This window comes from Panthera leo, chromosome D3 (genome assembly GCF_018350215.1).
Source record: "Panthera leo isolate Ple1 chromosome D3, P.leo_Ple1_pat1.1, whole genome shotgun sequence".
Taxonomy (NCBI): Eukaryota; Metazoa; Chordata; class Mammalia; order Carnivora; family Felidae; genus Panthera; species Panthera leo.
Genome location: NC_056690.1, coordinates 52712023 through 52737388, shown reverse-complemented (window position 1 = coordinate 52737388; position 25366 = coordinate 52712023). Strand labels below are relative to the sequence as shown.

General features: G+C 37.1%; 1 pseudogene; it reads right to left on the bottom strand.

Annotated features, from left to right (window-relative positions):
* LOC122203120 lies at positions 1-24623 on the bottom strand (annotated as a pseudogene).
* Between the last annotated feature and the right edge of the window lie 743 nt (positions 24624-25366).

Below are 25366 nucleotides of genomic sequence, written 5' to 3'. Positions count from 1 at the left end.
TCACTCAACCTTATGCAAGTTGTGAAAGTTCTGCATGGTCCTTCCTATGGCTTCATCCATGGTGACCAGTGGCCGGTGGCCCATGACCTTTTTGGCTCTCACAGCTGTAATAGTGGAATGCACTGGCCAATGCGACTGGCATTGGTATGAAAGTGGGCTGGAGCTGGATGACAGGACTGATCGCCATCACCGGGAGGGAAAGCAGGGGGGCCAGGTAGCAGGCCACCCAGTAGGGGATGTGGTACTTGGGGCCTTATAGTTGAGGCCTGTCAGGATGTGGGACAGGAATGTCCAGAAAGAGGTGACTTCATGGTTGATGATGTGAAGTGCCTTCTCACTAAGCCACATCTCAGGAGAGGTACTCTGCAGCCAAGATATGTCTGTGCACTGGGTTCTCCACAAAAGTGAGGTCCACCAAGTTCTCTCCGTTTCCAATCACAAACTTCACCTTGCCTTTCCCAGCCATCTTGATGAGGATGGGGACCAACTGGGGGTCTCTTGGCCTGAAAATGCCATGACGGCAGGTGGCCATGGCTAAGAAATGCCTCTCAGGATTGTTGATGCCCAGGACTGCTCTCTCCTGTAAGACTTGGTCTCTGTGTAGTGGTCTGTGGGTTTCATGGGACAAGGGAGATCTTCAGTTCCATTTTTGATGTTGACACCCTCAAAGATGACACTGGTACTTCTGGTTAAAATGAGTTTTGAACCCCAGCCTCTGTGCAAGTTTCAATGGCGTTTTTTGTGCCAACGCAATTCACTCTATAAAAGAGTTTTTGTTGTTACTGGTTGGTGGGGGTGACACACAGTGGACAACTGTCCTATACCTTTAAGAGTTGGGTACAGATCCTATTAGCTACAGGGGTCGCCCAGAAAGAACTGCACCCAGGGATTGTGAAACCCTTGCTGCATATCAAATACATTGATAGAGTAGCTGGCTAGAAACTGCTCCACTGCGTGCTGCCCCAGGAATCCAGAGCCTACTATCACTGTGCATTTACTGGCCCTTCAAATAATGGTTATTCACTTCTCAGTCTCCCACCCATGGGAGCTCCTCTGGCCAGCCTCAGAGTGCTTTAAGCTTGCACCCAAAGACCTCCAGGTGCCAGTGCCACCCTTTACTCTGATGCAGTCATTTTGATGTCAAGGACCTTATTTTTCCATAAACAATTACCTTGGTAATTAATTCTATTTTTCCAGAATAGAAATGTCTTTATTATCTTGTTCTTCCGACATTGAACCTAATGAACCTTCATTGTAAGCTATTAAATAAAATTTCTAAATAAAAATTTTAATGAAGAAGATTATAATTACCCACAATCCAGGAGTAATGGTTTTTAATATATTTGCAGAATGTCTTTCTAGTTTCTGTCGTTTTTCTCTTTCTCCACTTCTTTTCCTGCCCCATCCCTTTCTCTTTCCCTCCTCTTCACCTTCTAAAACAAAAATAACCTTCATATGTTGCATTTTTTTAGGACTTTCATTTTTCACTTACTATAGTTTGAACACATCCAAAAGCCAACTACATAATCATTTTTAATTTCCACAGAGTATTTTTTTATTGTATGTATCTAGACTATGTATCTAAATACTGTTGACCATTTAAGCTAATGTTATTTTGCACTACTCTAAACAACTCAGGTGTACAAATCCTTGCACCCTTTCCTTATAATATGTCTGATTATTTAGGTTAAATTTTCAGAAGTGACATTTATAGGTCAAAGTATCCACACATTAAATACCATGATGCCTACTGTTAAACTGCCCTCCAAAATGTTGCACCTGGCATTGGGGTGCTATCATTTTTACTATCATTTTTACTATGTCTTTTTGTTTTTTATTATCAATTTTTTATTTGCCAATCTTATTTTCAGAAAAAACTAATTTAATTTGCGCTTATTGAATGGCTAGTGAAGTTGTATATTACTCATGTTTTAATGACTATATTTTAAAAATGATCTCATAATTATGTCCTACACATTCTCATTATCTATTTTATCCCCTCTTTCTCTCTCTCTCTTTTTAATTTTATATTTCTCTATTTGACTTAAAAGATTTATTACAATAATCTTTTGTCCTATGCACACAATAATTTTCTCTATTTGAAGTCTACCTTTCAATTACTTATTTTATTATATAACCTAAAATATTTCTCTTAATGATATCTGTATTGGTTTCATGTTTTAGAAAATTCATCCTTCACCATGATTTAAAAAATAGTAACCTAAAACATTCTTCTAGAGCCCTGAAAAACCATAATATATGTAGTTTAAGTCAGATGCCTGGACAGAATTCCCTCTCTTGGGAGCACTTGTCTTTACTAGTATCTTTTTCCTTCCCAAATGTAATTTACCTATTATTCTTTAAATGGAACAAGTAGATCATATAACAAATATGATGGCAAAATAATTAGTGAATTTCCAATGCATTTGGAAATATTGAGTAAGATATAGGGAGGCATTAGTTTTATAGCTTTCTTCCTTCTACCCGTCCTTCCTTCCTTCCTTCCTTCCTTCCTTCCTTCCTTCCTTCCTGTATGTTTATTGAGTGCCAATTTAATGCCATAGGCCCAATTCAAGATTTCAGAGTTATAACAAGGACAGGTAAATTGAATAAAAGACTAGACTAGATTTTTTCAAAGACAACCTAAGAGAATCATGGAAAGCTCACAAAAAGAAAGACGTATGTAGTATGAACACAGTTCCAGGCTATGAGTCAAATGTGCTCAATGGTGACATTTTTGTTTTTCAATAGAAATGTTCCCATTCAATTTGATGAGAGAAAACATAATATTTCTTAGTCAATTCATATAAACTTAGTCAATTTGAGATTTAAAAAAATGAATTTAGGTTCTTCCTCAATTTTGCATTTTTTGGGGAGACATTTTTCCTGGATGTACCAAAAATACCATCATATCTGAAGGAGTGGGAGGCACCCAGTCACTGCTATTGACATCTTTCCCATTAGCTTGTGCTGAGAGACCTCTCATCTGATTCATTCTCCACAGCCACCAACGCATGTCTTTGTAACCACTGCAAATCTTTTTCAGCCAACCAGCTTCGGGTGTCGCACCTGGACACTCCCAGCCAAGGAGCATAGAAGGGTCTGAGGGACTGCGTGCTCCTTATGTCCTATCAGAGCATGTGAGGACTCTCCTGACACTGCCTCAGATTGCTTCCTGACATGCAAGAAACATGTCTCCTCCTGAAGCATCAGTGAGATCAATCTACTCCTCATGTGTGCATACATGGTGAACTTAACATTAGGTAGGGCAAGATTCAGTGCTCCTTCAATGACTCACTCTCTGACTCTTCTGACTTCTTCCCAACTTGCAGTTTCAAGTGTCTGGAGATATCACTTACTGATCAATTATTTATTCACTCTATGCCTCTATTGATAGCAAGAACTTGGCTTTTGATGCTGTAAGGATCTAGCTTCTTGTGACTTAAAAAGCTAAATAATCTGCCAAAAGTTTGATTTTTAAACTTTTTATACCAAAGCTAAACATTCATTATTTCTATCTTCATTTCTGCAGTTATGATGGTTACCTAAAAGAGACCAGCCTGCCCAAGCCTGATCTTTTTCTGGTTCTTTTTATTCTGTTTCACTCTTTTTCTCTGTTTACTCTCTTTTTACTACACACACACACACACACACACACACAAACACACACACACACACATTATAAATGGACAAACTAAATCATATATAATATCCTCCCTCAAAGATCTTAGGCTTGATAACAGGAAGAGCTTAGGTAACACTTAAGTGTTGTGTAAAATCTTTCACTATAAAGAGATACCAAGAGTAAAGAATTTATAAAATTTAATACGCTTTATACTCATTTTCAAGATTAACATATCTTGGGGAGATATTTACAGCGAATTCCTTATATGTTTTGCTTGTTATTTATACTCACAGTTATTTATACTCACAAAATTTTAATTCTGTAAAACATGCCTTGTAAAATTTTGCTTCATTAGTCATTAAGTGGGAAAGAAAGGTCAACCAAAGAATGAAACATAGTGTTCCAGCCTCTAGACATGAAAAAATGGGAAGGAAGGACTAAAATCTTTTTAGGAAGGGCGTTTTCTTTATCTTTTTATATTTTTCCTGTTCTCTTTCGTCATCCTGCTTTCACATCTCCTGCAATTAAGCATCAGCAAATTAAATATACTCAACCAGTTTGCAGTTCTGCCCTTTGAAGATGCTCTTAGTAAGATTTTTTCTGTGTATACAAATGTACTAAAATTAATAAATGCAGAATATATAAAAAAGCGTATGATGAATTGTTGTCAACTTGTCCAGTTTATATAGAAATGTACCTTTCTTTGTTGCATTTAATGATTGATTTTCTAGGTTAATGTAACTGTAGGTGATAAAATGCCAGAGAGGTTAGTATTGGATCCCATTTGAGATTTTTTTTTTGGTATTTACCTACAAAATATTTATTGAGCACCCACTATGTGCCAGGTACAGCTGTAAGTGCTTGGGATACTTCAATGAACAAAAGGCACACAAATTTCTACAAATCCTGGTTTTCCTTAAGCTTACATTCTAAGGGAGACAATCAGTATCAACAACCAGTCAATTCTATGTAATTGGAGGGGATAAGTCCTATCAAAAGAACAGAGCAGGGTAAAGGGGGACAGAAGTTCAGAAGTGGAAAGAAGGTTGAAATTTAATATGAATATGCAAAACATATTTGCAATTATATATACAGCATATGCAATTGCATACATAGTATATGCAATTGTACACGCACACATGCACATATATATATATGTATACATACATGAAACAAGCAAATGTTTTTGCCATCTTTGCTTAGGAAGGATCACATTTGAGTTTAAATGTTAGAATTAGATTTAAGTCCACCACCTCCTGTTACTGCTTTATCCCAAATCCAGTTGTGTTGTTCCAACCCTAAATTCTCCATTTGATCCAATATCCTACAGCGCTCACACTAAATATTTTAATATCAGTGCTTCCTTAAAAGTCTTGGACAATCAGTAAGAATCTCATTGTAGGAGAAACACGCAGGAGGTTAAGCCTTGGGTTCCTCCTTCCTGTAATTTATGGTAGTGTAATCGTGGTGAAGTAATCAGCTCACTGCAATTTGCTATTTCAAAGCTATTAATGTTACCCACACCTATAATGAAAAAGTCAAGAATTTTTATTTGAAGTATACTTAAGTGTCTTGGAAAGAATAATTGATTAGTATGTTCATCCCAAATAGAATATCTACAACTTTTTAAAATATTCTCTTTTTAAATCATTGAAATGTTGCTAAGAAAACATAGGAACAGCTATTGAGTACAGTATTAAATTTAGAGCAAGTTCATACAAAAGTGGTGATTTAGACATGACTTTTGGCATAATTATTACTGAAAAATTCTATAAAGCAAATAGTACAGAATAACTTTAAATATATAAGTCCTGAAAATGCAATTACCCACTGAAAAAGGTGCAAATTAGAACTTCTGTGTATGTTACTCTTTCTTTTGGGATATGGTAGCGATTCTACAATCCTATGTGACATGGCTTCTTACTTGCCTATTTGGTTTTATCTTAGCACTCTATTTTTTATTCCTTTAACCCTAGAAATTTAGAGGCAAAGCCTTATAATATATATTTACAGCATATGCATGCAAAAATGCTTTTCAAAGAGTATGCTTTTGAGATTTTTAATGGAAAAGAAGCTGCAGGTAACTTATTAATTTATTCATCAAGTATTCATTTTACATGTTTATTGAGCTCCTAACTTGTTCTATGGGTTCTGGGTAAGGCGATAGGGTGTCATTTTGACATAGGTAGAACATCTTAGTATTGGAGTAATAAGTGAAGAATTACTAGGTAAAATGAAAGTTAACTTTTGTTGTGTTCCCAGCTTTTTAAAAAACTTCCCTGCCTTTATTTGGAGATATGGAAAGAGAGAGAACATTTTAGCAGAGCTGTAGAGATCAATATTATTTATTTTTGGAAAATAGTGAACCCTGTCTCAATGGAACCTGTATGTTTTATCTTGAAATCTCTTATTGCCATTTCCATACATTCCAGAGAGTTGTTCAGACTGACAGCTGGGGTATCTGGGAAAATGGCTAACTTACACATATCATCTCCCCAATCAATTCTGCGAAACTCTGTTCTTTATACATTTGCCTATTGTAGGCACATGTTTTAAATTAAAAGTAAAAGTAATGATATTTTCACCAGAAAGATGTACATAAGTGGCAGCAAATAATCTAAATAAATGGCGTGAGAAGACTTGCCAGGAGGAACTCCCTTGAAGAGATGAATATTGAGTTTGTCATTAACAGAGAGAAGAAAAAAGATGCCGCAGAATTGCCTATGAACCAGCACAGCAATAACAATTTCTAGCTCCTTATGTGTGCTCATATGGACGTCACACCTACCTCTAGAAGAGCTACTATCCTGTTTTCATCACATTCATTTTAAATGCTTATGTTCCCCTCCTAGTCTACAGGAAAGAAGCCTACAGGGAAGGAAGCATGCTCTACTCATTTTCAAAAAATGAAGGCATAGATGAACAAATGATTGTATATGTGTGATTAGTTTGCTAAAGAGAGAAGAAAATCTGACCTTGACAACCATTTATAGTGATGGCTTCTTTGAAACAAAGCTGGCTTAGGTGGATGTGTCAGATTTATATCCTGGAAAGTCAACTGAGAGATGGAATTTGTTGAGAAGGGTGATTTTTAGGGGCAGCCCTTGGGATCCACAGTTGTGAAAGAAAGGCACTCAGGCAGGAGCGGGAAGAAGGAGATGTTGAGAAAGCAATTGCAATCATAGCCTCTGCCAAACCCATGGAGAGAGCTCTGGAGCTAGAATGACCTTTCAGCTTTATAGGCCAACTTGATCAGGACTCTGTATGCCTTCGTTGATGAGCCATTGGGTGTTGGGAAGCCTGGGAAGGAGGAGTAACCTCTGCAGTGACTCTGTGCAATAAGGCAATCTCTGATGTTCCTGGAAGTTGAGAGCTGTCTACTGTCAGCACTCTGTAACTGGGGCAACTTCAATGATGTACTCCTTCATCGGTAGGGATCTGGGTGGTGTATTACAGTGTTGATTGCAGTGGGATGAAACTAGATTATAACGACTATGGCAAGTCAGAAAGAAGGATTATCAATGGTGAACAGGTGTCTTTTTTTTTAAGGCATAATAGCACCATAAAGTTCATTCCATTACTAGTATGCTGGACGCACAGGACTGGGTGGAGAGATCAAAGCTGAGGGAGTTAGTTTAGAAAAGTGTTTGAGTGATTCTGTCGTGAGGCAATGAGGGCTGAGGCCCTGGTAAAGCTAAAAACCATGGAGATAACCTGAATTGAAACTAGTGCCTGAATGAATTGAGGGGTTGGAGAGGTCCACCCCAGAAACTTTTGAGCTTCTATGTTTCAGACAGTCTGTGTATATTTTGCACTTAATATGAGGTACACATTATTATAATGTTATTATACAGCACAACAAATAGATACTTTGAGAGTTTAGATGCATTGTCTGAGTCTTTCTGGACTGGGAGGAAGACTAGATTTGTCTGACTGTAGAGACTGTACATTTTTACACCTAATCACTGATAGGATAGAGCATACATTTCATCTTTGAAGTGCAGATTGGCTAGAGGATGTGGAAATATGATGATAAAAGAAAATGACATGTGAAATCAAGCCCCGTGTCGAGCTCTGCAATGAGCGTGGAACTTGCATAAGATTCTCTATCTCCCTCTCTCTCTGCCCCTCCCTGACTTGTGCACACACACACTCTCTCAAAATAAATAAAAAACGTTTAAAAAAAGAAAATGAAAGGCAAATATTCTGATTTGCATTAGTGAGGAATGAGGATTTCTAAAAAGATACAAAAGTTTATCAGGTAAGAGAATAACACCCTCATTATGCACTGGAACTATGCTTTAAAGAAAATATACTTAAGTCTTTATGAAAACTCTGTGGGACAGATATTATTATAATCTTCATTCTACACGTAAGGAAACTGGATCTTAGGAAAATCAAATAAACTGCTTGACCTCAAGCAGTTAGTTAATGGTGGAACTAGATGTTTTTACATCAAGATTGCCTGACTTTAAAGCCACCAAACATCATTATCTTGTTAAAATTTGCCTCCTTATCAACAGGGCGTATTTTTCTGTTAAGTCATTTAAACAATTGCTAATCTACATCCTCCCCTTTTGAATATTCACCAGTAACGTTGCTAATCTTGCTTTTTAAAAATTTGTGTCTGGCTAATTATTTTATGAAATGGGCACCTTTAAAGTCGCCACCAAATCTTCATATAGGATATAAATGTATGTTTAAGTTGCTTATATTCAGTCAGATTGAGACGTGCTGTGTTAGCTGTCTAGGGTAGCCATGACAGAGTACCTACCACGGACTGGGTGGCTCAAAACAATAGAAATTTATTTTCTACTAGTTCTAGGAGCTGGAAGTCTCAAGTCAAGATGTTGGTAGAACGATGCTGGCTCTGAAATATATAGAGGAATCATCCCTTGCCTCTTTCTAGCTTCTGGTGGTTTGCTGGCAATCCTGGATGTTTCTTGGCTTATCCGTGTGTCACTCCAGTCCTCTGTTTCACATGGTCTTCTCTCTGTGTCTCCATCTTCAAGGGGTCATCTTATATGTACAACAGTGATGTTATACTGAAGGCCCACTCTACTCCAGCATGACTTCATCTTAACTAGTTACATCTGCAATAACTTTTTCTTTCTTTCTTTCTTTCTTTCTTTCTTTCTTTCTTTCTTCCTTCCTTTTGAGAGACAGAGAGAGAGAATGTGTGTACACAAGCAAGGGACGGGCAGAGAGAGAGAATCCAAAGCAGGCTTCAGGCTCTGAGCTGTCAGCACAGAGCCTGATGTGGGGCTTGAACTCACAAGCTGTGAAATCATGAGCTGAGTCAAAGTCAGATGATCAACCAACTGAGCCACCCAGGTGCCCCCCCTCCGCCCCATAAATTTACATTCTTAGGTACTGGGGAATATGACTTTAATATATCCTTTTGGGGAACACACAGTTCAGCTTATAATACTTGCATACACAAAAGCAACCTGTGTGATCAAAATAATTTTGTTTTGTACCATGTTTGTAAAAAAAAAAAAATAGATGAAGCTTTGCTAGGCATATTCCATTATAGCATTCTTTAACTATTTAATCTATCTGTACAAATTAGAATCGGATAGATAGCAAATTATTCCTAATGGACCAGAATCTAACACTTTATCTCTTCTTGTATGGAATTCCAACTGATATTATTGAGTGTGCTCTTGTGGGGAACAAACAACTTTACTGATATTACTTATGATTTTGTTATTCCCTGTGGGTTGCATTTTCTTTTTGCTCATTTAGATAAGTTCCCCTGGAACACAGAGTTGAAACTTGTAGGGTAGGCTTGGGGAATTTGTTCTTCCTAAAGTGCTTTATTCTAATTATATTTTTTATTACTCATATTGTAAATGAGACAGGCTGAAGAGGCATTGCCATACTAATTTTTTTTCAGCTTTTGTCATCTGAATTACTCTCCTTCCATATGCATCTAATTATAAGAGTTTCTTAGATGTAGATATCAAAGAATTTTAATATTTAATTTGCCCCTAGGAATATGATGAGCAAGGTCTTATGTTTATTAAATTGATCTTAGGGCAGGCAGCCCTAAAGTCAGATGCTATGATGCATGATTTGTATTTAGATATCATTAAACCCACGTATAAATTATGTGATTATTTCATACGTCTGTAACATGGAAATTAGACCTCTAACTTGTCAAACGTAATTATCTATTTCTGGGTTTCAGCCTTATTTACCTTTCTGCACATCTTACAACTTCTTCTCTCAAACTCTTTTATTTCTGGCGCCCACCATATACTCACTTGTACTTTATACACTTTAGCATCCTCTTCTGCCTTGTCATCTACTGTCTACCCCAATGAATTTGTATTTATTATAACATACAATCTTTTTATCCTTATGATTTTGTATGTACTGCAAAATTGTTGCATATCCATATACCAGTGTTGCCCAAATCTACTTCTCTAGCTTTGATATCACCAAGTCTTTGACCTCAGTTGTCTCCTGGATATACCCTGGATGTTTATATGTATTTTTGAGTATAAAATGCATCATATTCATTATCTTTTCTGCAAAACTACTTTAGTAGTAAAGTAGGTATCATTGCTTCCTCAGATGGCATTGTTTCCATGTAATTTTGCAAATCCTCCCCCAAAACACAAAGTATATTTGCCCCCTTGGATTCTGGGCTAGCTAATAAAGTAACTTGGTGTGGCCAATGAGAGGCTAAAAGCAAGAGATTTTTCAGCATGTAAGGACTGAAATGTGCTTGAACATATGCTTTGGTACTTTTATTATTTCCGTGAGAATACCATTCCTGGCTAGCTTGCTGGTCCAACGAGGTTGTGAGAATCATGTAGAAAAGCCACTCCAGGGACCTTTGTCTGAAGTAGCACTACCCAAACTCAGTAGTTCCACTGATGTGTGAGTGAATTCAACTGGCAAAAGTAGAGGGAACCTGGTAAGATGTGTGAGAAGTAAATTATTGTTTTGGTATCTCGCTGATTTTTGTGGTTGTTATAAAGCAAAAGTCATCTGATGCAAAAAGTGGTACTTGAAGTGGAATGCTGATAAAAAAACTAAAATATGGGGCACTGATTTTAAGCCTGGATGGCAAGAGAAAGAAGCTGATATAGGAGGCTTAGAAAATGGTAGCCCATATGATGCTGTCATGAAATGTTTGTAAAAACTGCCCTTTTTGATTCTTGGGAAGACTGATATCACATGTAATAATTTGTAGATTTGGATAAGATGGACTCCAGGCAGAGTGCAGAATGAGAGATCTAACTTCATTTAGGTGGATGTAATCAGGTAATGAAAGTGAGACATGAGCTCAGTAAAGGACTGTCCAGTTAGTAAACAGAATGAAGGGGCAATAGAGAGTTTCCACAATGCACTGGTTTATAAAACTCTTTAAAATTCTTTAGGCTCTCTAACCCTGCAAACCAGTAAAATATTATCAAATTAAGATAGATGCAGTTTGGGGGCAAAGAAAAAATCAAGGGCCTTTAAGATGTAGCTTAGGGATGTAGACCCTAAGGAGTAGTCCTCCTGTGCTTTCCTAAACTATTTAAAAGATTTAGGGTGATACTTAGTATGTCTTGCAGAGAATAAAAGGGCCTCTAGAAAGCATAGCCCCGCAGATTCCTAATGGGCCATACTACTCAAAGCACCCAAAGGTCTGTGGCCTTAGAAATATGGTTCATGGAAACAGAATACATGATAAAACCCACACGTTTGTTCTTTTTGTAAATGTAGTTGACTGGGATCAAGTAAATAAAACCCCTGGATTTGGGGATGCTTGGCTAAAGTACCACTAGCCAGGGCTAAAAAGGACTGAAGCTGTTTAATATCTAAAATAACTTTTGGGTTCCCAATTTTGTAGGCAGAAATTAGTCAAAGAAAAGAGGGCACATCCTTTAACAACCTCTTTAGAACTGGAGAAAGATGATGACAAAAGACTAATCCCCTTAAGTGGCTGAGAACCACTCCCAGGAAGCAGAACTGGGACTTAATCAAAGAACATTTTTGACTTCCAGAGGACAGAGGCATGGAAACACTTGCATAGCAGGAATTCTGAGTTGCCAAGGAGTAGTGACTTCTGTGCACTTTTTTTTTCTTCAAATGGGAGTGTGTTTTAGAGAGTTCTCTGGTTTCTATTCCCAAAACTATGTGATGTATGCATGAGGTCAAAAAATTTACTTGTATGTTTTCTTCTCTCTCTCTCTCTTTAAATTTATAGGTCTCTAAATCAAGAGAATACATGTTTAGACTTGATATACTTTACCAGATCCAAGAATTTAAGCCTGATACTATGATTCGTTAAGACTTTCAAGGATTTTTGGATAGAGTGGGGATGAGTTTTGTTTTGTTTTGTTTTGTTTTTTTTGCATGTGGGATAAGTGTGTGTTATTAGGGCTGAAAGGACATCTCTCAGGTATACTTTGAGGAAGAGGCAGAGAACATTTGTTAGGCATCTTCAAGTTCTGAAGGTAGCATATTGTGTACTTGAGAGTATTACTCCAACTAATTTACCCAGTGACATGGAAGGCTGAGAACTAGCTTCCAGTATGGCTCTGAGGCAGATCCAAAGTGTGTTGCAAGGAGCTCTGTCTCTTGAGTCACAGATATAGGAAGCCTTTTTGTATGTGTGGTGGGAAAAGATGTCACGCAAGCTGTAATAGAAAAGTTATAACAAATACTTTTGTGTTTCTAGAGAAAGTCCCCATGCCATCTGTAGCACCACTCATAAAGCATAAAGCATTCTGTTGTTTTGTTAAGAACTAATATTGATGAACTGTGTAACCATGAGACATCAAGCATCTATGCCATCAGAGATAGCCATCATGGGTAAAATGAATCAAATCATAAATTTAGGTAGGCTCAGTAGCAATCCCCTGTTAGATAAAAGTGATATGTCTAGGATAAGCATGATCAATGTCAAAGGCACAAGAAGATGGGGTGCCTGGCTGGCTCAGTTGGTTGAGTGTCCAACTCTTGATTTCGGACCAGGTTCTGATCTCACAGTTCGTGAGTTCAAGCCCTACATCAGGGTCTGTGCTGACAGTGCAGTGCCTGCTTGGGATTCTCTCTCTCAGCCTCTCTCTCTGTCCCTCCTCCACTAGTCTGTGTGCATGCATGCTCTCTTTTTCACAAAATAAATAAATAAGCTTAAACAAAAAAAGGCACAAGAAGTTGCATTAGCAGATGGGCCAGGCCTTAACTATAGTCATCCACCACAGTTACATGCTGCTTATCTGCCTATCTTCATCTTACACCTATGCCAAAATGGAGTGAGTTCTCTTATAACAAGCTGACAGAAATGGGAAAAAAAAATCAAGGCTGGTTCATATATATGTCAGTTTGGTGTGTTGGGGCTAACTGAAAATAGAATGCTGATGCACAATACTCATACTTAGAAGTGGCTCTGAACGATGATGCAGAAGGAGAATCTGTACAAAAGTTTCCACACTATGCACGTAGTCATCAACATGGTGGAGCAAGAGATGTGCCTAAAGCAAGAATGTAGACAGATTAGTCAGGGGACTGGAGGATAAAGTTTGGAAGATAAGGGTAAGGAGGGCTGTGAAGAGGTGTGTGGATGGACAGATAGGAGTGGGTACAAAGTGTGTAAGATTTTTGTATCACTCATATAAATGACTGCCTTGTAGAATTGATCCACCTTTACCAATAGAAGAAGCACTAAATAACCAAGTAGATAAAATTACACCACACAGCGTAGTTAGCTATTGGCGAACCATTGCTGGCAAATTAAACAAATGGATGCAGTAACCATGATGACAGGGACGAGGGCTATACATAAACCCGAAAGCCTGGATCACCTCATGAAAACTGCTACTCATCGCTGCTGACTATCCCAACTGCCAGCAACAGAGACCAATGGCAAACCCCTGATATGGCACCATCTTAAGAAGGCCAATTTGGTGGCCATATATTCTCTTGAACCCCTTCTACCCTGAAAGCAATTCCTCTTTAAAAAAAAAAAAACACGTTTATTTATTTATTTTGAGACAAATAGAGCACCAGCAGGAGAGGGGCAGAGACAGAGAAAGGGTGAGACAGAATCCCAAGCAGACCCCACACCCACAACGCAGAGCCCCACAGGGGGCTCCATCCCACAAACTGTGAGATCATGACCTGAGCCGAGACCAAGAGCCGGATGCTTAAGCGACAGAGCCACCTAGGCACCCCTGAAATCAATTGCTCTTGATTGAGATTCATACATTGTCTTAGTCTGTTTGGGATGCTATAGTAAAATAAAAAAGACTGGGTAATTTTTAAACAATAGGACTTTATTTCTCACAGTTCTGGAAATTGGAAGTCCAAGATTGGGATGACAGTATGGTCAGGTACTGGTGACGGTCCTCTTCTGTGCTGTAGACTGTGACTTCTTGCTGTGTCCTCATATGGGAAAGGATTGAGCTAGGTCTCTGGGACCTCTTCTATAAGGTCACTAATTCCATTCATGATGGCTTTAAGGACCTAAGCACTTCTCAAAGGCCCCACCTTCTAATACCATCACGTTGATATTTCAACATATGAATTTGGGGGAACACGAACATTTATAAAACACATTCCAAGTATGCATTTTCCTTTGCTTCCTGAACTTTGAGGACTTACAAAGACTTTCAGCCATTGACACTGAATGCTTCACAACATCATCTCAAACTAAGGCATCCACTTCTTAGCAAAGAGACACAGCAATGGGCAGAAGAGCGTGGGTTCTACACTGGTCTATCACATACCACACTCTGAAGTTGCCAACCTGATAAAACAGTTGAATGGTCTTTTCAATATTCTGCTGATGTGCCAGTTTGAGACATTACCCTAAAAGAAAGGATATTGTCTTTCAGGATGAAGTATACACTCTAAATAAATAAGCAATGGTAAACTATTGAGTTCAGGAACCAAAGTGTGGAAAGTAGTTGAGCAGTAATTTTTAAAGAAAACCTACAAATAAGTAAGAAAACAGTAAAAAAAAAAAAAAAACAAAAACAAAAACAAACAAAAAAAAAAAACTCTGAAAAAGTATGCGTAGTTTTATTCCTAAGATTCAGTGAAGCACAGATTTATTTTCTAATATATGGTAGGCTGAATCTAAAATAGCTCCCAGTGATCTCTGTCTACTGGTATTTATGCCCTTGTGTAAGGTATAGGCTTAGTGACCTACTTTTTATGACTAGCACATGGCAAAAATTATAGGATGTTGGTTCCTAGATCAAATTAAAGAATATAGTGACTTCTGTTTTGTTACTTATTTTCCCTCTCCCCTTTGCTTACATAGTAGTATGTTCTCCATGGCAGGGAAACAAGGATCTGAAGCCAAAAGCTTGTGAGGCACTGAATCTTATCAAAACCATTATTGTGAATTCACTCCAATTCAAGTCTTAAAACAAGACTATATCTTCACAGGATTAATTGCCATCTTAACAGCATAAAGTAGTGTCTTATTGTGGTTTTCATTTGCATTTCCCTGATAATTAATGATGTTGAACATCTTTTCGTATACCTGTTGTCCATTTGGATGCCATTTTTGGAGGAATGTCTGTTCAAGTCTTTTCCCCATTTTTAAGTTATTTTTTGTTTGTTTGTTGCTATTGAGTTGTAGGATTTCCTTATATATTTTGGATATTAATCTCTTATCAGGTACATGGCTTACAAATATTTTCTTCCATCCCATAGTTTGCCATTCAGTTTGTTTATTGTTTTCTTTGCTGTGCAGAAACTTTTTTGTTTGATGTGTATTTTTGCTTTTATTGCCTGTGATTTATTTTGATGTCCTCCATTAACATCATTGCTAAGACTAATGTCAAGAAGCTTTTACTTTTTGTTTTCTTCCAAGAATTTTACAGCTTTGGGCCTTACATTTTAGTTCTTAGTCCATTTGAGTTTTAAAACAACTTTTTAATGTTTTATTTATTTTTGGGAGACAGACAGAGACAGAGCATGAGTGGGGGGGGGGGGATAGAAAGAGAGAGGGAGACACAGAATCTGAAGCAGTCTCCAGGTCTGAGCTATCAGCATAGAGCCCAATATGGAGCTTGAACCCACAAACTGTGAGATCATGACCTGAGCAAAAGTAGGATGCTTAACCAACTGAGCCACCCAGGCACTCCCAATTTGAGTAGATTTTTGTGCAATCTTGTGGTCCAATTTTGTTTATTTATTTTTGCATGTGGATATCCAGAGTTTTTTCTATCCCACTTATTGGAAACTGTCCTTTCTCAGTTGTGTATTCTTGGCTCTCTTGTCAAAGATCAAGTTTTGTCAAAGATCAGCTGACCTTATATGGATGAGCTGATTCCTAGACTCTCTAACCTGTTCCATTGGGCTCTATGTGTATCTTTATGCCAGTGCCATACTGTTTTAATTACTATAGCTCTATAACTTTGAAATCAGGGAGTGTGCTGCCTCAAGCTTTTCTCAAGATTACTTTGGCTACACTGGGACTTTTATCATTCCATATGAAATCTGTTTTTTTTTTTTCATTTATGTACAATATACCATTGGGATTTTAATAGGGGTAGCATTGAATCTATAGATCACTTTAGGTGGTATGGACAGTAACAATATTAAATCTTCCAGTTCATAAACAGGGAATATCTTTCCATTCAGTTGTGTTTCCTTTAATTTCTTTTATAAATATTTATAGTTTTTAGTTTAGAAATCTTTCACTTCTTTGGTTAAGTTTTTCCTAAGTATCATATTTTTTTTGATGCTATTGTAAATCAGTTGTATACTGTTTGTGGGAACATAAAATGCTGTGGCAGCCTTGGAAGGCAGTAGGGAGGGTTCTTAAAAAATTAAAAATAGAACTACCATATGATCCAATATTCCCTCTTTTGAGTGTATATTCAAAAGAACTGAAATCAAATCTTAAAGAGACACCATGTCTCTTTTCCATGTTCAGTGCAGTATTATTCACAATAGCCAATATATGGAAATGACTTGTATGTGTCAACCAATAAGTAAAGATAATATGGTATATACGTACAATAAAATATCTTTCAGGCATAAAAAAGGAAGGAAATCCTGCCATTTTCAGCAACACGGATGAAGCTGGAGGACATTACGGTAAGTGAAATAAGCCAGGCATAGAAGGACAAACACTGTATGATTCCACTTGTGTGAGGTATCTAAAATGGTCAAACTCATAGAGGCAGAGAACACTATAGTAACAGGGACTGAGATGAGGGGGATATGGACAGCTGTTTTTCAAAGGACATAGTGTCTGCTATGCTAGATTACTAAGTTCCAGAATTCTACCATACAACACATTACCTACAGTTCGCAATAAAGGTATTGTGAGCTTCAAAATGTGGTTAAGGGGGTAGATCACGTGTTAACTGTTCTTGCTGCAAAAATAAAAACAGAAACAGGGACATGAGATAATTTTTGGAGGTGATGTGTATATTTACCTTAATTGCAATCATGGTATCACAGGTGTTTGCTTACGTCTAAACTCATCAACCTGTACACATTTAATATGTACAGTTGTGTGTAAATTGTGCCTCAATAAAACTACTAAAAATAATTTTAAAAGTAAGACTACAGTTTTGTCCAACACCTTCATTGAAGCCTTGTGAGAGGCCCAGAGCCAGAGGAACAAGACAAACTATGCCTAGGTTCCTGACTCACAGAAATGGTGCAGTAAAAATGCTATGTTAAGCCACTAAGTGTTAGGTTAATTTAATGCAAAAACCTTAGGGGAAAAGCTTTATTTTTTCCCAGTGAGAATGATGTTAGCTATAGGTTTTTCATATAAAACCTTTTTATGTTGAGCTATGTTTCCTCTTAACCTACTTTGTTGAGTGTTTTTTATCATGAATGGATGTTGTACTTTGGCAAATGCTTTTTCTGCTTCTACTGAAATGATCATATGGATTTTATTCTTTCTCTTGTTGATGCGATGCATCACACTGATTGATTTGTGAATATTGAACTACACTGGCATCCTGGAAATAAATTCCTTTTGATCATGGTGAATTAATTTTTTAAATGTATTGTTGGATTCAGTTTGCTATTATTTTGTTGAGGATTTTTGCATCAATATTCATCAGAGATATTGGCTTGTATTACTCTCTTTTCTGCTATAATGTCTTTGTCTGGTTTTGGTATCAGAGTAATGCTGATCTCATAGAATTAACGTGGAAGTTTTCTTTCCATTTTTGGAATAGTTTGAGAAAAATAGGTATTAACTCCTCTTTAAATGTTTGGTAGAAATCAGTAGGTTGTCTTAATGCTTTGTTGATTATGTCCTTTGCTGTGCAGTAGCTTTTTAGTTTGATGTTGTCCCTACAGTTTATTTTTGCTTTTGTTTCCCTGGCCTCAGGAGACATGCCTAGAAGTATTTTGCTATGGACAATGTCACAGAAACTACTGTCTGTGCTCTCTTCTAGGATTTATGGTTTCAGGTCTCATATTTAGGTCTTTAATCCATTTTGAGTTTATTTTTGTGTATGGTGATAGATAGTGGTCTCGTTTCATTCTTTTGCAGGTAGCTATCCAGTTTTCCCAACACCATTTGTTGAAGAGACTGTCTTTTTCCCATTGGATAGCCTTTCCTGTTTTGTCAAATATAAACATATTTGACCAACAAACATAAACATTTAATTGTGGGTTTATTTCTGAGCTCTCTATTCTGTTCTATTGATCGATGTGCTATTTTTGTGTCAGTACCATACTACAGCTTTATTGTACACCTCGAAATTTGGGATTGTGACACCTCTATGTTTGCTCTCCTTTTTCCTTTTAAATTTTTTTTCATTTATTTTGAAAAAGAGAGAGAGAAGGAGAGAGAGAGAGAACAGGGTAGGGGCAGAGAGAGAGGGAGAGAGAGAATCCCAAGCAGGCTTTGTGCTGTCAGTCCAGAGCCCAATATGGGCTCAGTCAAAATCAAGAGAAAGACACTTAACCAGCTGAGCCACCCAGGCACCCCTTGTTCTTCTTTTTCAAGACTTTTGGGATCTTTTGTGCCTCCATACCAATTTTAGAATTATTTTTTCTAGTTCTGTGATAAATGATGTTTGTATTTTGATAGGGATTGCATTGGATAGTATGGACTTTTTAGCAATATTTTGTTTCCCAATCTATAAGCATGGAATATTTTTCCATTTGTTGGTGTTATCTTTAATTTCTTATATCAATGTTTTATAGTTTTCAGAGTACAGGTCTTTCACCTCCTTGATTAAGTTTAGTCTTAGGTATTTTATTCTTTTGGGTGCAATTGTAAATTGAATTGCTTTCTTAATTTCTCTTTCTGCTGCTTCATTATTTGTGTATAGAAATGCAAGCGATTTCTTTACATTGATTTTATATCCTGTGGCCTTACTGAATTCCAATAGTGGTTCCGGTAGTTTTTTGGTGATTCCTTAGGGTTTTTTTATACATGGTATTAAGTCATCTGCAAATAGTGAGTTTTACTTCTTCTTTACCAATTTGGAGGCCTTTTATTTCTGTCCATTGTCTGATTCCTGTGGCTAGGACTTCCAGTACTATGTTGAATAAAAGGTCAGCTCGGTTCCCGACTGCGTCTCAGCCCTTCCTACCATTTTTGATGTGGCCTCTCTCTATGTAGCTGTGGAGAGTCTGTTCTGCCAGCCTTTGGGTCATTTTCTAAGTTATTTATGCTAATGTGGGTGTTATCTAGTTGTATCCATGGGAAAAGGTCAGGGTAGGGTCCTCCCTTACACTGCCACCTTTCCCAGAAGTCCTACATTTTCTTAATTCAGGATGTTTCTACCATTTTGGAAAATTTCTAATAATTTCATTCCATCTGCATCATCAACAACTGTATAGTCAGTTACATTCATCACATTTTAACTATATTTCAACTCAGAAGTTAAAAGTTTGAAAGTTTAAAGTTTAAACTTTAAAGCTTAAAAGTTTAAAAGTTATTAAAGCAAACACGATTTAAACTTAGTTCTGCGTACACGCAAGACTGAGGTAAACAATAAATTGCTTTTCCTTAACTAGACATTCTCGACTAGTCATACTTGAGGATTTTATTTTTGAGTATTCAATCAGGTTTGATAGGACCAAAGTGATACATGTGCAGGAATGCTAAACACGAAGCAATGATCTAAATTTGAAGTATTTCTTTTATGGTCTCTACATCTGAAATGAGAAATGTGCTCCTTCATTTCTCTTGTGTGCTGGGTGACAGATGGGAGAAGAGCTTCCTCTACATCTCTCCTGCAGTCTCAATGCCCGAGGGTAGCGTTGCAGTCCCCAAATCTCTAGCTTCATAACTTTCAGATGTGCTATTTCTTTGAATACTTCAGAGACGTGCAGCGAAGTAACTGAAAGGATGCTCAATTCCATATCTCAGTCTACAAGATGGCTTGGGATGTCCTGTCCTCACCTCTGAGGTAGGCCATGCATCTTGAAAGGTGAACCTTTGTGCTACCTCTTAGTGACTTCCTTCCCTCTGTAGCCCCATGAAAAATTTTCCCCTATGGATGTATTACTCCCTGCTTTCCAAATTGGTCATGGACACGAGTCATATTTATAAAATTCTGTTTCAACCTAAATGGAAATTTCTGGCATGTAATCAGGACTCTAATAGCAAATATCAAAAACTGACCAGAGGAGAAATCTTGTAAGATGAGATACATATGAGGTTTATATGGGAGGACTATTTCTATGCTAATCAAGCTCAACAACTATTTGTTAAATGAATGATTTTTTTCCCCTTTTCTTATTTCCTTTCTGAATCTTGGAAAGTTTAGCCTGTACAATTTGTTATCCAAAACTTTGAATTTTTTACAGATATTAACTTGAAGGTTTTGAAATTGAGACCAGGTGGTTCAATCCAGGGCCTTACATTTGGAATATTGGATTCCCCTAGGGTAACAGTCTGTCAGGAAAACCTTTATGCAACACAAAGATAAGTCCAGATTCTTGTGCCAAGACTTGAGGGGAATGAGGCTCTCTGCATGAACTAATATAAAGTTCTGACTGCGTTGATGAACAGAAAATGGTGAAATTGTAAATGCATAGCTATTATGGAGATGGAGACATTGCCTTTTAGAGATTTCTTCTGGTTTCATTCCACACTGGGGATAAAAGATCAGGAATATTTTTCACCAGTTTAACATATCAGAGCAGTGTAGAAATACTATTCTGGCAAGAAAGGTTTTCCTATCTGTGAAAGTTTCTAAGTTAACAAGATTTATTTATCCTTTAGTTCACCAGCATTATATTGAACAGAGTTTGTCTCCACTATCCGTTTTTGCACACGTGCTATCAAACCTCTCCATATTTTTCATATTCCTGTTCATGTTTGGGGACTTTTTTTTTTTCTTCTCTAAAATCTCTGGATTTTTCACTCATATTGATAGCTTCTTTTTCCAAAAATTTTAAGTTTATTTATTTTTGAGGGAGGGAGGGAGAGAGAGAGAGAAAGAGAGAGAGGGAAGGGGAAGGGCAGGGGAAGGGCAGAGACAGAGGCAGAGAGAGAATCCCAAGCAGGCCCTGCGCTGTCAGCGTGGAGCCCAAGGCAGGGCTCAAACTCACAAACCATGAGATCATGACCTGAGCCAAAACCAAGAGTCAGTCGCTTAAGGGACTGAGCGACGCATGGGCCCTCGCCAAATTTATTTTTGACTGAAGCATTTATTCTAAAATACTTGCTTTCTGAATGCCAGAGCGGACAATGACTGTGCTGTGGATTTAGGACTTTGCACTGCAGCTTCAAGCTCTGAGTTCCCAGACAGAGTCCATGTGCCCATCCTCAGGATACCCAAATTCTTAGCCTGTGGCTAAAGCCCGAAATAGAACTTGTTTATCCCAATGAATTTACTTTCCAAAAGGCAGAATGTGACCCTGCCCCCTTAGCTGGCTCCATCACGATATGGCGGGCCTCCCAATAGGCAAAGAGCACAGTTACTACATACTCTTAGAGAAATAGAAAAAATAAACTTTTGGTCATGAGTCATTATTTAGAAGTATCACTTTGATATCCTTTAACACATGTTTATCTTCTAAATCAATTCCCCAGCTAAAAAATAAAAAAAAAAAAATCAAGTTTTCTATTCCTATGTATTACATTAAGTTTCTTAGCATTTTATGCAGAATTCTAACCCTGTTTTTAAAACAACCACCACTTTTCTACACAAACCCAATGCTCCGGGTTTCTTATGCTTTCACATTTTGTTACCATTGCTATGTCCTCTGATATTTATAATACTTTGGTCTACTGATTCTTTTTTTTTTTTTTTAAGATTATTTAATTTTTATTTAAAAATGTATTGGAGTACAATTAACATGAAAGGCTATATTAGTTTTAAGGTGTACAAATATTGATTCATCATCTCTATATATTACTCAGGGCTCGCGGCTATAAGTGCAGTGGTTGTTGTTATACGTTATTACCGCATTATCGGCTATATTCCATATGCTGTAGTTTTCATCTCTGTGACTTATTTTATAACTAGAAGTTTGTGCCTCTTAAGCCCCTTTATCTATTTCACCTACCTGCCCCCCATCTCCTGCTTCTCCTTTAGCCGCATGTGGTCTTACCTTCTCCATGAAGATTTCCTAAATGACTAGAGCTCTCTGGATCACACCGATTTAGACTTTAATATACAGTGTGTCATGTTGTAAAACTCAGAAGACTGAGCACAATCTTCCTACCTTTGCTAAACAAAAAATGCCTTAACTTCCACATACGCATAATCAATTGTCTTACTGATTTTTCTGGAAGAGTTCTATAAATCAGTCTCTCAAGTCATTACATTGGCAATTTCTGACAGAAATAGTACTTCTTTGCCAACATGATCATCATTCTCTTGAGTGAAATCAATACTGTAAGCTCCTCGTCTAGTCTCTTAGTTTGTATTGGAATTATCACAAAAATCCCAATTACTGTAGGGAGCAAATTGAAGAAATACATCCAGGACGTCAAGGTAAACTGAAGTTGGTGAGCAGAAGAAAATAGCTTCATCTGATCAAAGTTTAGGCTTTCCTAAAATTGGCTTCTTGGCAACGAAATCTTAATGGTGGAAATAGTGGCAATTAAGAAAATAATTCATTAGCTATGCTCACTTCTATGACGGATAGCTCTTTAAAGAAAATTACTTTTCCTTACTTGAAGTTAAGGCAGTAGTGTGGCACTACATATGTCCATCAGTTCTCTGAAATGCTCTGAAATGTTTGTTTTTCACTAATCAATTCTACCAAATCAGGATTTATATGTGCAAAGTTATGCCCCACCTATTTTTCTAAGTTTAAATTTGGTGCAGTGGTTGAGCCTCTTTTTTTTAAGGACAATAAAAAATAAAGATGAGTTTATAAAAAATTGTTTTTTTTCTAACTTTTGTATTCATTCTGAAAAGAGGCAGTCTAAAATCAAAATTAAACAGTTATATCAGAGTGACACAGGACTAAAAGATCATTGTTCTGAGCTCTTTAGAAGAAAGAAATTGTGCTTTTTTGAGAAGACTACAAATGAAGTGTTCTCTGCTCTTTAAATAAGAACTGATTAAAAGATGACTTAAATAGAAGCTCTAAAACAAAAGTGGTTACAACTTTGATAAGAAGAAACAAATGTAGCTTGTATTCCTTGAGTTAACACAATTGAAATTCTAATACTGAAAACCCACATTAACTGTTATATTTTACAAATATATATATTAAAAAACAGTCTATGCCCACATGTTTGAATCTTTCAGATTGACCTTATTGACCAAAAAATGCTTTATCTATATCAAAACATTTATGAAAAAAATTTACTAACATGATAACCATTCCAATGAGAAGAATAGAATGAATATAAGTATAAAATCTATAGATAATTCAAAACCCAGTAGTATTTTATAACAAAGTAGACATTCAGTTATTTATTTCATGCCTTCCATACTAGAATGTGGGCAGATTCTATGTCTTTCTCATTCATCATTATATTCCTAACACTAGATCGGTGTCTGGCTTATAATAACTACATAAGAATATTTGTTCATTGAAACAAAACAGAATCATAAATACAGAGAATAATTTGGTGGTTGTCAGAGAGGAGGAGGTGGGGGAGATGGGTAAAATAGGGGAAGGGGGTTAAAATTTTAGGGTAGAAGATTTCTTTTCCTTTCCCTTTCCTTTCCTTTCCTTTCCTTTCCTTTCCTTTCCTTTCCTTTCCTTTCCTTTCCTTTCTTTTCTTTTCTTTTCTTTTCTTTTCTTTTCTTTTTTAAGTCCATTTACTTATTTTAAGAGAGAGAGTAAGTGGAGTAGGGGAAGAGAGAGAGGGGAGAGTGAAAATCTCAAGCAGGCTCTGCACTGTCAGCACAAAGCCCCATGTGGGGGCTCCAACTCAGGAATGGTGAGATTATGACCCGAGCCGAAATCAAAAGTCAAACACTTACCCTTAAGATTCAACCATGCAGGTTCCTCAAAGAAGTTTTCTTAAACAGAACAGAAAAAGCGTCAGCCATAAAAAAGATTGATAAGGTGGACAATGTTAAAATTAAAAGCTCTGTTCGTCAAAATACACATTTAGGCAATGAAAAGACGAGACCCAGATTGGGAGAGGCACATGTAACTGGCAACACATGTAACTGGCAAAGGACTCGCATCCAGACATATAGAGCATATAAAGAATGACTACAAATCATTAAAAAAATAATAAAATAAAATAAAATAAAATAATTTGCAACCCAATTTAAAAAAATGGGCAAAAAGCTAGAAAACACTTTACAAACGAGGGTACCAGAAAGGCCAACTGACAGATGGACAGGTGTTCCACCTCCTCATCAGGGAAAACCGTACCGGAAGCATCAGGAGGTGGCACCGAGCACTGCCAGAGTAGTAAAAACTGCAGAGCTGGCCGGGATCTGGGAGCAGCTTTTGGAAGCTCCCGTGGGAGTGTGAACGTGTGACCGTTTAGGAACGCTGCCTGCATTTTCTCTACAGCTGACGCTGGCAAACCCAGCGGTTCCACAACTAGGGGTGCCCCCCAAAGTGCATTCACGTGTGCGCCGGAAGACATATACAAGAATGTCTGAATAACATTCTTCATAATCGTCTCAAACTGGACACATCCCAAATTCCAAAAACAGTAGATTGGATGGAGTAATTGTGGTGTATTCAAACAATGGACTACCATAAAGCGAGAGTGACACAAAATAATTACATATTGTGATTCCCTTTATGTAAAACTCAAAAATCAAGAAACAGTAACTTCTGGGGTCAGAAATTAGGACAGTAATGACTTTGGGAAGGAGAGGTAGTGAACTTCAAAGGTACTTGGTCTGGACGTTGGCTACCATGGTGTGTTTATTTTGTGATAATTCAGTGAGCTGTAAAACTTGTGACTTGCATACATTTATATGTGTGTAAGAGAAGTTTAAAAAAAAGGAATATTTATTGATTAATTAATGGATGAATTAATGAATGAATATTAAACAATTGTAAAAATAACAAGACCTACTGTTTTGTGCTCAATAAAAGACCTGTACACAGTCTTGTATACACCAGCTTTCTATGAATTATGGTGACTTTTTAGGTAGAATCAAAACAGCTCTCTCATATGATAATATTTAATTAGGTTTTGTGTTTAGTAATTTAAACATTTGAAAACAAGTCTAACCTAAATTTAAAAATAATAGATTCTATACAATGATTACAAGAATATTTTATTTCTCCTCTTTCTTCTTTTTTTCCTCTCTCTCTATTTAATTTTTTTAATATTTATTCATTTTTTAGAGAGAGCAAGAGACAGAGCCGAGCGGGGAGTTGCAGAGTGAGAAGGAGACACAGAAA